The 13,243-nt window shown below is 48.5% G+C and overlaps 1 protein-coding gene across 3 annotated transcripts in view; it reads right to left on the minus strand.

The window, feature by feature from the left end:
• Nucleotides 1–13,243, minus strand: part of ST8SIA5 (ST8 alpha-N-acetyl-neuraminide alpha-2,8-sialyltransferase 5) — a 104,445-nt gene that overhangs the window by 45,890 nt on the left and 45,312 nt on the right. The gene's annotated exons all lie outside the window — the stretch shown is intronic.

The following is a 13,243-nucleotide window of genomic DNA, read 5'->3' on the forward strand; positions in this document are numbered from 1 at the left end:
ATCCTGAACAGGCTCTGGGAATTAACTAAGGTGCCCAGACCCCCAGAGCTGGAAGGTGGCAGAGCCAAGATAGGAACCTGCATGCTGACTCAAGGCTGCTCTTTCTGCCACTTGGCTATGAGCATGGCTGGTGTCCCCTGGAAAGGGCCCTCTGGCCTCCTGTGGCAGAGGCCCGGTGAGCCCTCTCCTCACAGCCCCTCTCTTCCTGGCAGTTGTTCAGAGGCAGGGGTGGGTGGAGCTGGGAGGGTTGGATCCCAGGACAGCCTTAACATCATGAATCCAGAAGCCTGCAGGGACAAACCACTATAAACATGGGATCAGTGGCCTGGCAACAGGTAGTCTGCAAGAATCAGAGGTGAGAGGGGCTCCCCAGGGCCAAGGATTGGAAATTACGCATCGCTCAAGCATCTCCCAGAAACCACTACACACAGCAGTGGTCATTTCCCACATACCCTTACACACTGGACAAACTTAGGTATGTGCTGCTTTAGAAATCTTGAAATATTTTACCCAATATGTTGGCTTCTTTTAAAAATATTGGTATTTTTATTATTATTATCATTGTATTTGTATTGTCATTTTGTCATTAAAATAATACTGTGATACTTTAAAAGTTATGTTTATAAATATTTGTCCTTAATAATTTTAATATAAATAGTTTTAAGTACTGTAATTACATATTTAAATAATTTTACATAATATTTTAAGATATTAAAATATTTTCCACAACAAATTGGTCCCTATTTACAAAATAAATTGGCTCCTTGTTCTCATGTCATAGAATAATTTAGACCAAGTTAATAAGAACTAGGTATTGAAGATTCCCAAAATATCAAACACCTGTGTGTCTTACAACTCCTTTTCTTTCTCATCTGGCAAACTCAAATGGATTCTTCAGTACACGGCTCAAATAACCACACTGCTGGGAAGCCTCCTCTGACCCTGACCCTGGGCTCCCCCTGCTCACTGTCTCTTAGTTAGAGCAAATAACATGGTATTGGGTTGGTGCAAAAGCAATTGCAGTTTTTGCCTTTTTTTTTTTTAAGTAATGGCAAAAACCACAATTACTTTTGCACCTACATAATAGTACAATTGTGTGTTTATGTAATTGTGTTCCTTTCCAAACCACGAGCATCTCAAACACAGAGACAGTGTCTTTGTTATCTCTATATCTTCTGTACTACAGAGGGAGGAAAGCTAAAAATGACACTTCCCAGACTCCTTTGCAGGTAGGGTTCTGGATGCAATTTAGGTTCAGCCAGTTAGAAGCATTTGCATGAGATGGATTCAGACCTGTTATAGGGGAAGAATGGCAAGGCTCAAGGCATGGTTTTGCTGGTGCAGAATGTGGCAGAGGTGGCATGGCTCTTGGAAACTGCAGTAGTGGTAACACCTTCATGATTATATCAGAGGCAGCAGCTTTCACGGTGGCCCCATTTCACTGCAATTTGGGGAGGAATTCTTGGGAGTTCAGCCATTTCTTCAGCTTTCCCCATGAATCTGAGCTAGCTGTGCCCTTAATAAATCCTTTTCTGCTTTAACTAGCTAATGTAGATTCTGTTATCTGCAAATAAGAACAAGGGGTCAGCCTAGGGCCACAAAACGAGCCCATGACCTTGGCTCTAACTCACCTAATTTTCCAGTCACACAACAGTGAGCTCTGGCGTCCTATCACAAAGATCACTGTTTGTAACATGAGCTGGTGTCAACTAAGCCCTTTGGAATCCACTGAGTCAGGTAAAGTCATGGTCCTAGGTTGCTGCTAAGAAAAGGTCCAGATTCAAATGATGCAGGAAATCATTAGGTCGAGACTTATCCTAGAGTTATTGGGGAATTGGGGACTTGCAGACACATCTCGGATATGGCTACAAACCAGCTGTGTGACTTTGGGCAAAACTTCCCCTCTCTGCATCTCTTTTTTCTCCTCTTTAAAACAATCTGTTTGAACTAGGGTAGTACCTCCTCTTCAATCAGCCAGCCCTTCCATTTCCTCCACAAAGGCATTCCTGCCTTGCCTCTTCCTTGGTTCCTCCTTCTCCTGCATCCTCAACATCACTCATATACCCAACTAGGCAGCATCATGATTCCAAATGACCTTGTGCCATGGGTTTGGTGGTGCTTAGGTAGAGAGGCTTTCAGAACTGGGTTCACATCCCTCCACCCCTCATTAGCCTCTGTATGGTCTGAATGTTTGTGTCTCCTCTACAATTCATATGTTGAGATCCTAACAGGCAAGGTAATGGTATTAGGAGGTGGGGCCACTGGGAGGTACTACAGGCTGAGCCCTCATGAATGGGATCATTGCCCTTACAAAAAAGGCCCAAGAGAGACTCCTCTTCCCTTTCACTATGTAAGGATACAGCAAGGAGATGCTGTTTATGAACCAGGAAGTAGGTCCTCACCTGAAACTTAATCTGCCTTGATCTTGGACTTCTCAGCCTCCAGAACTGTGAGCAATACATTTCTGTTGTTTATAAGCTAAGTCACTCAGTCTATGGTATTCTGACAGCCACATTAGGCCTGGCACTTTTCTGCTCCTTTGTTTTCTCGTCTGCAAATCAGCAAAAACAATGCAGTGCATGTGCGACAGGGTTGAGAAAAAACACTGCTGAGCATTTCATGGAATCCACTGGCACACAGGAACTACCCCAAAAATGCTCATTCCCCTCTGTCCTCTTTGTTCCACCACTAAAGAGCACGTGATACCAGTGGATGCCCCAGGAAGTCCCAGGGAGTCAGAGACAGTCTCTGATGGTAAGCTGGTTGATGGCAGGGCTGAGTCAGGGATGAACAACTCGAAGTTTCTCACTGTGTGCACTGGTGACATCCTCCTTCTGCTGTGATTAGTAAACCTCTCCCCTGCCACCCTGTGGATAAAGCCCACACTAAGTCCTGCTTGGACATAGACCTGCTTGATCACCTCATCTCACTGAGGCTCCACTCATTAACCATGTGCTTCTGATGCTTTGACACCTGGGGCCTTGCTGACCCTGGAGGGACTGTCTCTTCTAGGGCTAGCCAATTCCTGGAGATAGTAAAGGACTAGCCTGTGAGTGCACCTTTCATTTGCAAACCAATCCAGAGCCCATGCCCCTATCAGGCTCCCATACTCTTGGACACTGGAATAGCTCTTCCCCACTCACCCCAGGGCCAGGTCCTACGCAACTAGGGATAACCCCTATGCCCCAGAACCCACGAAATTACTCAGATCAACCAATCCTAAACCTGCAAACCCTGCCTCACCAGTTCCTTTCCATGGAAATCCCAACGACGGCTCTTGCCCACACTTCCCCCTCGCTCCCTTTGCCTCCTTACTGATCCGGGTGCTTCTTCCCATGGTCCTGCAGGGCCTCCTGTTTCTAGGGATCTGTGAGTATCAAAACCTCTTCCTTCATGACAGTCATTTCCATATTTTCGTGTCTTACCATATCCGATTAAAACAAATCCCAGGCACCCTGAAAACACTCCAGGTAGTACCTTAGCCAAGTCATCAAAACTATTCCATGCCTGAGTCTAAAGCCTCAGTTTTCCCATCTGGAAAATGGAGCTAATAGCCCTGGCTTCCTTCTCTATCCTACCTGGGCTCTGCTTTTTTGGTCCGTACTGCTCTAGCTCAGTCTGTAGAGATGATTGACTTGAGGTTGCTATGGTCTAAATGTCTGTATCCCCGATACAAACATTAAGTTTCATGTTTAAACTTAATCCACAATGTGATGGTATTAAGAGGCAAGGCCTTTGGGAGGTAATTAGGTTATGAGGTCTCTGCCCTCAATGATGGGATTAGGCCCTTATAAAAGAGGCTTCAAAGAGCCTTTTGCCTTTCCACCATGTGAGGATGCAGCAAGAAGCTGCCATCTATGAGGAACGGGCCCTCACCAGACACCAAATCTTCTGCCACCTCGATCTTGGACTTCCCAGCCCCCAGAAATGTGAGAAATTAATTTCTCCTGTTATAATTATAAACAACCCAGTATAAGCTATTTTGTTATGGCAGCCCAAAAGAACTAAGATAGGAAATAAGATTTTGAGAAGCACTGCCCCATATTCTGCTTCTAACAGGACGCTCAAGAACTGCATTTTGGAGGGTGTCATGGAAATTCATGGAAATTCCCATTTGGTCTGGATACAGATATACAGACATCAAAAATGTTGCTTAAAGTTTTTTGTCTAATGACATAAGAAGATGCTCACATGACAATGTTGAGTAAAAAAATGCAAGTTACAAAACTATGATCTCCAAAAAGAATTATATATACATATGTGAAAGCATGGGCAAAGGGAAGAATTGAAACACAATATTAATAGGGGTTTCTCAGAAAAAATGGGATGATGCGTTATTTTTTTAAATACTTTTCTGTGTTTTTATAAGTTTTCTGCAATGGGGTTATGATTCTTTTATTATTGGAAATCACTAATAAATGCTTTTTTAAGTCCCAGACCTTCTTCTAACTATCTCAAGCTTCCCCTTACCCTGTTACAAGATTGAGGGAAGCACTTTCTCCAACCTTCTTAAACTCCACTAGCCTCTCAAGGTGAGTTCGTCACTGTCTCTGCTTTCAATGCTAGAAAGACTATCTTTACCCACATCAAAGGGGAGGGCACCCTGGCACCATGTAGGGCATCTCACAGGTATAAATAGTCCCAGCAGGTGATATCAGGAGCCCAATTCCTCTCAAATGCCACTCAGTTTCCAGCAGCCAAATATGATGCTGGCGCCAGGCTGCATCATTCTGCCCCATCTCTCTGCCCTCCACTAAGTGAGAAGACAAATGCAGAAGGCCAGAAAGAGGTGAACACGGTGGCCCTGGGCATCAGTTCTCCTCTCCCTGCCCAGACTGGGCTCCAGCTTTGTGGGCTAAGGAGGCCTCCTTTCTTTTTCTTTCTTGCCTTCTTTCCTTCTTTCTTTCTTTTTCTTTCTCTTTCTTTCTTTCTTTCTTTCTCTCTCTTTCTTTTTCTTTTTCTTTCTTTCTCTCTTTCCTTCCTTCCTTCTCCCTTCCCCTTCCCCTTCCTTTCCCTTCTCCTTCCTCCCTTCCTTCCTTTCTTCCTTTCTTTCTTTCTCTTTTTTTTTTTTTGATGGAGTCTTGCTCTGTCACCCAAGCTGGAGTACAGTGGCACGATCTCGGCTCACTGCAAACTCCCCCTCCCGGGTTCAAGTGATTCTCCCGAGGAGGCCTCCTTTCAGCATGCCCAGGGTCTGGCCCTCTGAGAGCCTGGGTCTGTAATTCCTATGAGCCTTTCCCCAAAAGCCTGCCCCACAGAGGCTCCCCTGTTGGCCTGATTCCCTCTCCAGAGCTTCTCCAGGGCCATGTTTCCTTTCTTGGGGGCAACAGTACTCTGGGTCCCAGCAATCACTGGCTGCTACAAGATGAGGTCCATGCATTCAGCTTTCTATCTAACACTTCCCCATCCCCACCCCCAGACACTGATGGTACTCCAGAGAATAGAAGCCCAGGGGGATCCCTGTGTCACACACAAACACCTGTTAAATCTCCACTAGCCCTAGGTGAACAGGGAAACTAATCTGAACACCTAGACTCCTGTCGAGCTTGGTGCAGAGTCTCAGAGAACCATGGAGTTGTTTATTTATTCCACACTGGTTAGAGACACCACTAGCCCATATAGCACCTCTGTGCAAATAAGGAAAAAGCACCATTTTCCCCAGATAAATTAAGCCACATGCACCAGACACATGGCTGGTCAAGTGAGAGTAAGCTGTACTTCAGCCTCACTTGACTGCCTGGCTGAGTATCTTTGTGCAGTGCCCACCCTGCACAACTGTCCATGACAGCCTGATACCAGACCATTTAACTTGGTCTCATTTAATCCTCCCAATAGCCCTATGAGGCAAGCATAATTTCCCCCATTTTATATCTGAGACTTGAACTACAAGAGGTAAAGTAACTTGCCCAAGGTCATTCAGCTAGTAAGTGGTGGCACTGGAAAAGAAACCTGAGGACTGTGAGAGCCCAGAACCCCTGCTCTTAACAGTGTCACTGCACTTCCTCTCCCTGACTCTGATAGCCATGGTTCTCTGGGGGGTTTTCTCAGTCAGCAGCCCTTCCCCCTCCCAAAGGCAACAGCCCTTCAGTGAGCTGAGCGCTATTTCTAGAGCCAGAACAGCTGCTGTCTCGAGATAGCACACGACCCGTCACAGCAAACGCACAGAAATCAGTCTGAAAATTGCAGCCTGACAATTCAAAGGACTGAAGTGTCTTCCCAGATAGGTAGGAGAGACGCAAGAACAGCTCAGCTGTTAACAACTGCGGGTCACAGCTGTCAGGAGACATGCCATGGCAGTGGAGAGCCCTGGCTCCAACCCCTGGCTGGTCCATGGCCCGGCTCTGCAGCCTTGAACTTCACCTGCCCTCTTTGGGCCACAGTTCACTCATCTGTCCCCAGGAATTATCAGAGCTGTTTGAGATATCAGAACTGGATGCTAAAAAGCCTGATGTTCTCAGTGCAACCCTAAGTAGTCCTGGGATTAATCTGCCCCAGGTGTGCACCTCACACCAAGCCTGAGGGTCATTTCTGGCACAGGGTGGGGGTTGGGGGTAGCAGGGCAAAGCCTGGTGTCTAGATTCATTCCTCCTTCCCCACCCAGGAGTTCTGCAGGGCCCCAGATCCAGTGTTTAACATATTCCCTGTGAGAGTACGTACATGATGACCTTATTTTCCAGGCCAGACTAGGGAGCCCTGAAAGGCTTCCCTTTGTAAAATTCAGCTCAACAGCCAGGAATGCCTCAGTGTGTGAATGCTAGCACTGGCCAGTGCCCCTACTCCTCCTCATGGACTTTGACCACCATGCCCACAGGCACCCTAGCCAAGAGATACATCCTAGCTGCCTCCTTCTCCTTCCTTCATCTTCTGCCAACTCTCACCACTTTTCCTTCCTGAGTAGTCCCCATTTCCACCCCAGTGCCAGGGAAAGGATTCGGTCTTCTCCCCGCTGGAGGAGTCTCTCTGTCTGGAATACTCTTTGCTTTCTTGCTAGTCCCTGCCTACTCATTCAGCAGAGTCAGCCCAGGGGTCAGCTTCCACTGGCTCCCTTCGTGGCCCTCCCTCCTCTGTGCCTGCAGCCCCTGGGCACTCCTCCAGACCAGCTCTTATTATGTGGAATTACACACAGCTCCTCCATGGCCTGTCTGCACTGTTGATGCGTGAGAAGGGTTTTTCTCCTTTTTGACTCATCGAAGATTTATGGACCCTCTACTGTGTGCCAGGAACTGTTTCAGGCCAGGATGCACTGATGAACTGGCCAGTGTCCCCATTCTCATGGCACTTCCACAGGGGCGACAATAAATGATTCATTCAATATAATGCCAAATAGCCATGACTCTTCCAAAAAAAAAGCAGGACAAGGAATTGGAGGGTGCCTGGAAAGATAGTGGGTGGCCCAGGAAGGCCACTCTGGACAGAGGACATGAATAGAGGTATGGAGCCCTGTGCAGATGTGTGGGAAGAACTTCCCAGAGAAGGAAGTGAGTAAATACAATCACTTGCTCTGCAGTAGCAGCTGCCAATGTGGCTAGGCAGGGTTGTGGAGGTCAGAGAGGTGAGCAGAGCCAAGTCAAGCTGGGCCTGTGGGCCACCCAGTATCATGGGGACTCGGCAGAGGAACAACGTGATCTGATGTGGGGATAAAGGACTGTAAAGGGAGGGAGGGAGAACTATTGCAGCATGAAAAGACAGTCGATTGCACTAAGGGGTGGCAAAGAAAGTGGGGAGAAGGAGACAGACCCATGAAATAGTTTAGGAATGGAACCAGCAGGATGCACTGATAATTTAGAAAGCGAATAAATCAACAGTAACTCCTAGGACTTCAGCTTGAACAACTAGCGGGATGACACAGCCATTTAAAGGTTAGAGAGATGAACAGGTTTGGGGTGTTGGGCCATGTGAAGCTTCCTGTGCCCTCAGACATCTAGAGGAGATCACAGGTAGGCAGTCAGATGCACATGGCTGAGGCCCAGTGGTCAGGGCTGGGGATGCACATTCCAGAGTCAAAGGACAAGGGACTTCAGGAAACACTGGGAGAGAGTGCAGAGAGAAGAAGAAAGAGGGCCAAGGACAGGCCTGAGGTCAGCTCCCACATTCAGATGGCAGCAAATGACACTGAGAAGAAAGGTCTGCAGGTGGAAGAAAACTCAGACACAGAGCCCAGGGACATGGAAGCTAAGAGGAGGGAGCATTTCCAGGACAGATGGGCCATATCCAGTGCTGACCCATATGTCCTGGAAATGGGGGTCAAAGAAGAGGAGGACAGAGAAGGCACCACTGATCTAGCAACGAGGAAGTCATCAATGACCTTGACAAGAGCAGATTCAAGGGAGAAGGGAACAGATGCCCCTCTGCCGTAGGTGGAAGCAAGGCCAGGAGTGGGAAATGTTGGAGATGGTGCCACGGAAGTCTGCAGGTGAAGGAGGGCTGAGTGAGTGTCCGAAGACCTGGTCCTGGGGCAAGTGGAGAAGATGGGATGTCTCCCAAAGTGTAAAGGGATGGCTGGAGGAAGAAAAGAGAGACTTCAGTGTTCTGTGAGCCTCCAAAAGGCAAGCCTAAGAGCCCCAGCTGAGACTTAGGGAGGAAAGGTTTACAATCAGCCAGAGGAAGCACTTTGAACCAGGAGGCTCGCATGGGGAAGGATGGCCTCTTTGGGAGCTTCATGACCTGCTATCACTTACTAGCTTAGCAAGGTCTTGGTGGCCATCAAGTTGGGGGATGCCGGGCTATAAATGGAGACATGCAGTGGAAAACTGGAAGAGCCTCCAGCTGCCTTAACCTTCTGAGCATCCCCTAATCTAATGGGTGGGTGGATGCTTGGTCCTTCCAGCCCGACTCCAACTCCCTTTTCTTTCCTTCTTTCCCATTCTCATGCCTTCCCCTAGCCTCCTGCCTTTGCCAAGTGATTGGCCTAAAATTCTCAAAGATGGTCTACAAGGGAGGAATCATAGGAGTGTGAAGAAGGAGAAGAGGGAGAATGGGTAGTGGAAGCTGAAGGGAGGAACGGAGTTTGGGGAGTTAACCTGCAGTGAAGAAGGGGTGAGGCCCTGACAGGCACTGCACCCAGCTGATCCGGCCTCCTCAGTTTACAGGGAAGCAGACAAGGCCCAGGGAGGGAGTGCTATCCCCCACGGAAGTGCTGTGAGTCTGGGGTGAACCTAGGCCCACTCAGAGGACCCCAGGAGTGACTGAGCAGGGGGGGAAGAGACCCCCTCACTCCACCTCCACGGAGCCCTATGGGGACCTGTGAGATGCTTTAACCTTGGAGCACTCAGGGAGTTACAGAGCCTGTGACCTCCTTTGTATCACCCCCCGAGTTGGGTTAATGACCTCAGTTTTGCAGATGAAGTAATTGAGGCACAGAAAGGTTTGTGTAAGTGGTTATTTGCCCAGGAGACTCCACAGAGACTCAAAAGCCATAAAGCTTTGGGTTCAGAGCACTCCTGGAGCAACCCTGACTTAAGGAGGAGAAGTCTCCCAGTGCCAACAACTCCACTTCCACGAGCAGCCTCAGCCAGCCGCAGCCTGGGTCCTGCCAGGCCCCAAGAAGCCCACATCAGGTTCATGGGACCAACGGGGGAAGCTGCCAAGTTTGTTTTGCTTTTTGTTTCTCCAGCATCCAGCCCAGAACATTCCGCCAAACCTGCATCTCCAAATCCTTCCCAGTTGGGTGAAGCTCAAGAGCTCTGGCCCTTTTTCCCTCCTTTTCTGCAGAAGAGAACATTGACCCGGAAGGCTGAAGTGAGCCAGCTGCACCTGCCACACGGAGTGTGCTTCCTCCGCTGCTCTGCCTTCAGCCTGGACACGATGGCATTCGGGACTGCAGGGGTCGCACTGCCCCCAAGGGCTCCTCTTTGAAATGTATAATTGCCAGGAGCAGGTGGAGGGATGCATTTTTCAGAGGCAACAATCAGAAAAACACTAAGCACACTTGGGAAGGCAGGAGGGAGGAGGACACAGAAGATAGAAAGTAGAAGAGACAGGGAAGGAGGAGATGAGAGACCCTAAAGATCATCTTGTCTGAGACCAACCCTGCAGCTTTGACAACAGTTGCACAGAAGTGATCTATTGTTTTTTTTTTTTAATTTTTTGAGATACAGTCTTACTCTGTCACCCAGGCTGGAGTACAGTGGCATGCTCTCAGCTCATAGTGGCATGATCTCAGCTCACTGCAGCCTCGAACTTCTGGCTGAGATCTTCCGACCTCAGCCTCCTGAGTAGCTAGGACTACAAGCATGCACCACCATGTCTAGCTATTTTTTTTAATTTTTATTTTTGGTAGAGATGGGGTCTTGCTATGTAGACCAAGCTGGTCTTGAACTCCTAGCCTCAAGCAATCCTCCCGCCTCAGCCTCTTATAAGTTCTGGGATTATAGGCATGAGCAACTGTGCCTGACCAGAAGTGACCTACTTAAATCAATATGGCCTTTTTATTATGGTCTAACAGCAAGGAGCTGAGGGCAGAAATAGAAGACCTGAAAGGACTTGGAAAGAAAAGACAAGGAGGCTCACCCAGCCCTGCATGAGCTGTCCACAGCCCAGAAGGAAGAACCCCTCTAACCCCTCCCATGAGTGCTGGGACTGTGGAGTCACACAGGATAGATAGATAGATAGATAGATAGATAGATAGATAGATAGATAGATAGATAGATATAGTGCTCCAGCTCCACCCACCACCCGGAAGTGACCTAATCTTTTGGTGACTAAATTTCCTCATCTATAAAATGGAGGGTAATGAATACACCCACCTCAAAGGTTTGAGGGTAAGGACTAAATGGGATAATACATGTAAGGCACCCAGTATAGTGCCTGGCCCCAGACACTCACTTGGCTCGCTCTTCAGCCAATAGGACACTCTTGTGTCATCTATTTGGGGCTTGCTCTTTTTTCCTGTAGCTGGTGCTACCCTGGCCTTGGGAGGTCTTCCACACTCCATCCCAGAAGCCCAGGAAGAAAGGTGCAGGGAGAAGGCTGTCCCACCCACAGGCAGCCTGGGCCAGCCCCGCTCCGGACCTCAGAGACAAGTGTCTCCTGAGTTGCCTTCCACACCTCCTCTTTGCCAGCCCATTCCAGAGGTAAGACCCGGAGGGCCAAGATTGGTGTGGAGTATGGAAAGGGGGCCAGTGAGGCCAGCCAAAGAGCCTGCGGCTGTGCCTGGATCTAGGGGATCCAGAGGGCCCTGGAGATGCTCGCACAGGTGGTCTAGCCCAGTCCTCCAAAGCCAGAGGCTCCTCGGGATTTGGGGAATACCTGAGCAAACACAGAAGGATTATGTGCACTTGCCAGAGGGTCCTCTGTGTGTGCAATGACAGAAGTTGCCCTGGGGGCAGACGTATCTACAGAAGGCAGAGTTAAAGGGGATTCGGTTGGGCTGGGGCTAGCAGGGAAGGCTTCAAGGAGGAAGTGGATACTGGAGGGAGGACAAGGACTTGGATGTGGAGCCAGACCCAGTTGGCAGAAGCTGAGTGAAGCCCTTTGTGCTGTGGCCATGGGCCAGGCTGACAGTCAACTCTGCTGGGACAGTGTCTGGGGGACTCCTGCCTCAGCTGTCCTCTGTCCCTGTGACTGAAGTGGGGGATGTTTTCCTGAGGCAATGCATGCAACACTGCCCACCCTACAGGACAGAGGCCATCACCATGAGGGCACCGCTGCCTCCCCCTGCTCTCTGAGCAGTTGCTGGGCAGACAGGCAGCTAGGCCAGTCCAGAGGGAACAGGGTTGCAGCTGGCCATGGAGGACAAGTACCCTCTATCCTCCTCTGCCTTCCCAGAGGGGCCATGCTCGGTGAGGGGTGTTCAGGAGGAGGTCTAGTCAGTTAGCACAGGAGCACGTCATCTGCCTTCACTGCCCCCTCTCTACTTTTTTTTTTTTTTTTAGACGGAGTTTTGCTCTTGTTGCCCAGGCTGGAGTGCAATGGCGTGATCTCAGCTCACCACAACCTCTGCCTCCTGAGTTCAAGCGATTCTCCTGTCTCAGCCGCCCGAGTAGCTGGGATTACAGACATGTGCCACCACGCCTGGCTAATTTTGTATTTTTAGTAGAGACGGGGCTTCTCCACTCTCTCTACTTTTTATACCTCACCCCCACCAACTGTCAGTCTTCCTTTTCCCACCCAGAAGCCCACAAATGTCAGCCTGCCCTACTATCAGCTCTTTTCAAGAGCAAATTCTCTGGCAATTCCAGCCTGTGAATGAGTTTCTGATTCTAATGTGTTTCCAGAAAGGGGACAACTTTTCAAAGACAGTGCCAGGAGACAAGGTTGAATCCAAAGGGATAAATCTCTAAGGGAAGACTCAGGAACACTGAAATCTAAGTTTTCTTTCTTACCAGTAGCCTTTACTATTTCCTCGCTTAATTCATTTTTTTTTTTTTACACAATTCACATTTATTGAGCACCTGCTACATAACAGGTGCCACGCTAGGTTCTGGGAATTCAAAACGGAAGACGCACAACAACTGTCTTGCTGAGAAGATGGAAGCATAAACACATGAGAAATGTCTTCACAGGCCTTCCTACTTGTGCAAAACACCCACTTAAATAGAAATATTTGCTGACTGAAAATTATTCCGGCTGGGTGCTGTGGCTCACGCCTGTAGTCCCAGCACCTTGGGAGGCTGAGGCAGGTGGATCACTTGAGGTCAGGAGTTCAAGACAAGCCTGGCCAACACAGTGAAACCCCGTCTCTACTAAAAAATACAAAAATTAGCCAGCGCTGGTGGCAGGTGCCTGTAGTCCCAGCTACTCAGTAGGCTGAGGGAGGAGAATTGCTTGAACCCGGGAGGCGAAGGTTGCAGTGAATCAAGATTGCATCACTGCACTCCAGCCTGAGCGATGGAGTGAAACTCTGCCTCAAAAAAAAAAAAGAAAAAAAATTATTCCTATATGCTCATTAAATCAGTTCCCCTAAGGATGCTTATTGGACAACACTTCATAGACCTAGACTTGAAATTAATAAAGCTATATGTCAATGTATATCTTATAGCTCACACCTTTCTAATTCAGCCTGGACTTCCCCAGCCTGTGACCAATAAGAAGATCTGACCACAGCCTTTTATGAGCACTATCTGGCTTGAATTTGCTTTGTAGTGCTGTTTGGAGTTTTCTGGACTAATCATTTGGACTGGCTCCTTCTGCTTGTGGCTCCTGCTTGAGTATATACAATGTATGAGTCATTTGCTTCTTTGCCCCTCTTCATCCTCTGGTTATATTTGGTACTTCCTGACTTCCTTTCCAAACTGTTAATAAT

The sequence above is a fragment of the Pan paniscus genome, chromosome 17, assembly GCF_029289425.2.
Source record: "Pan paniscus chromosome 17, NHGRI_mPanPan1-v2.0_pri, whole genome shotgun sequence".
Classification (NCBI taxonomy): Eukaryota; Metazoa; Chordata; class Mammalia; order Primates; family Hominidae; genus Pan; species Pan paniscus.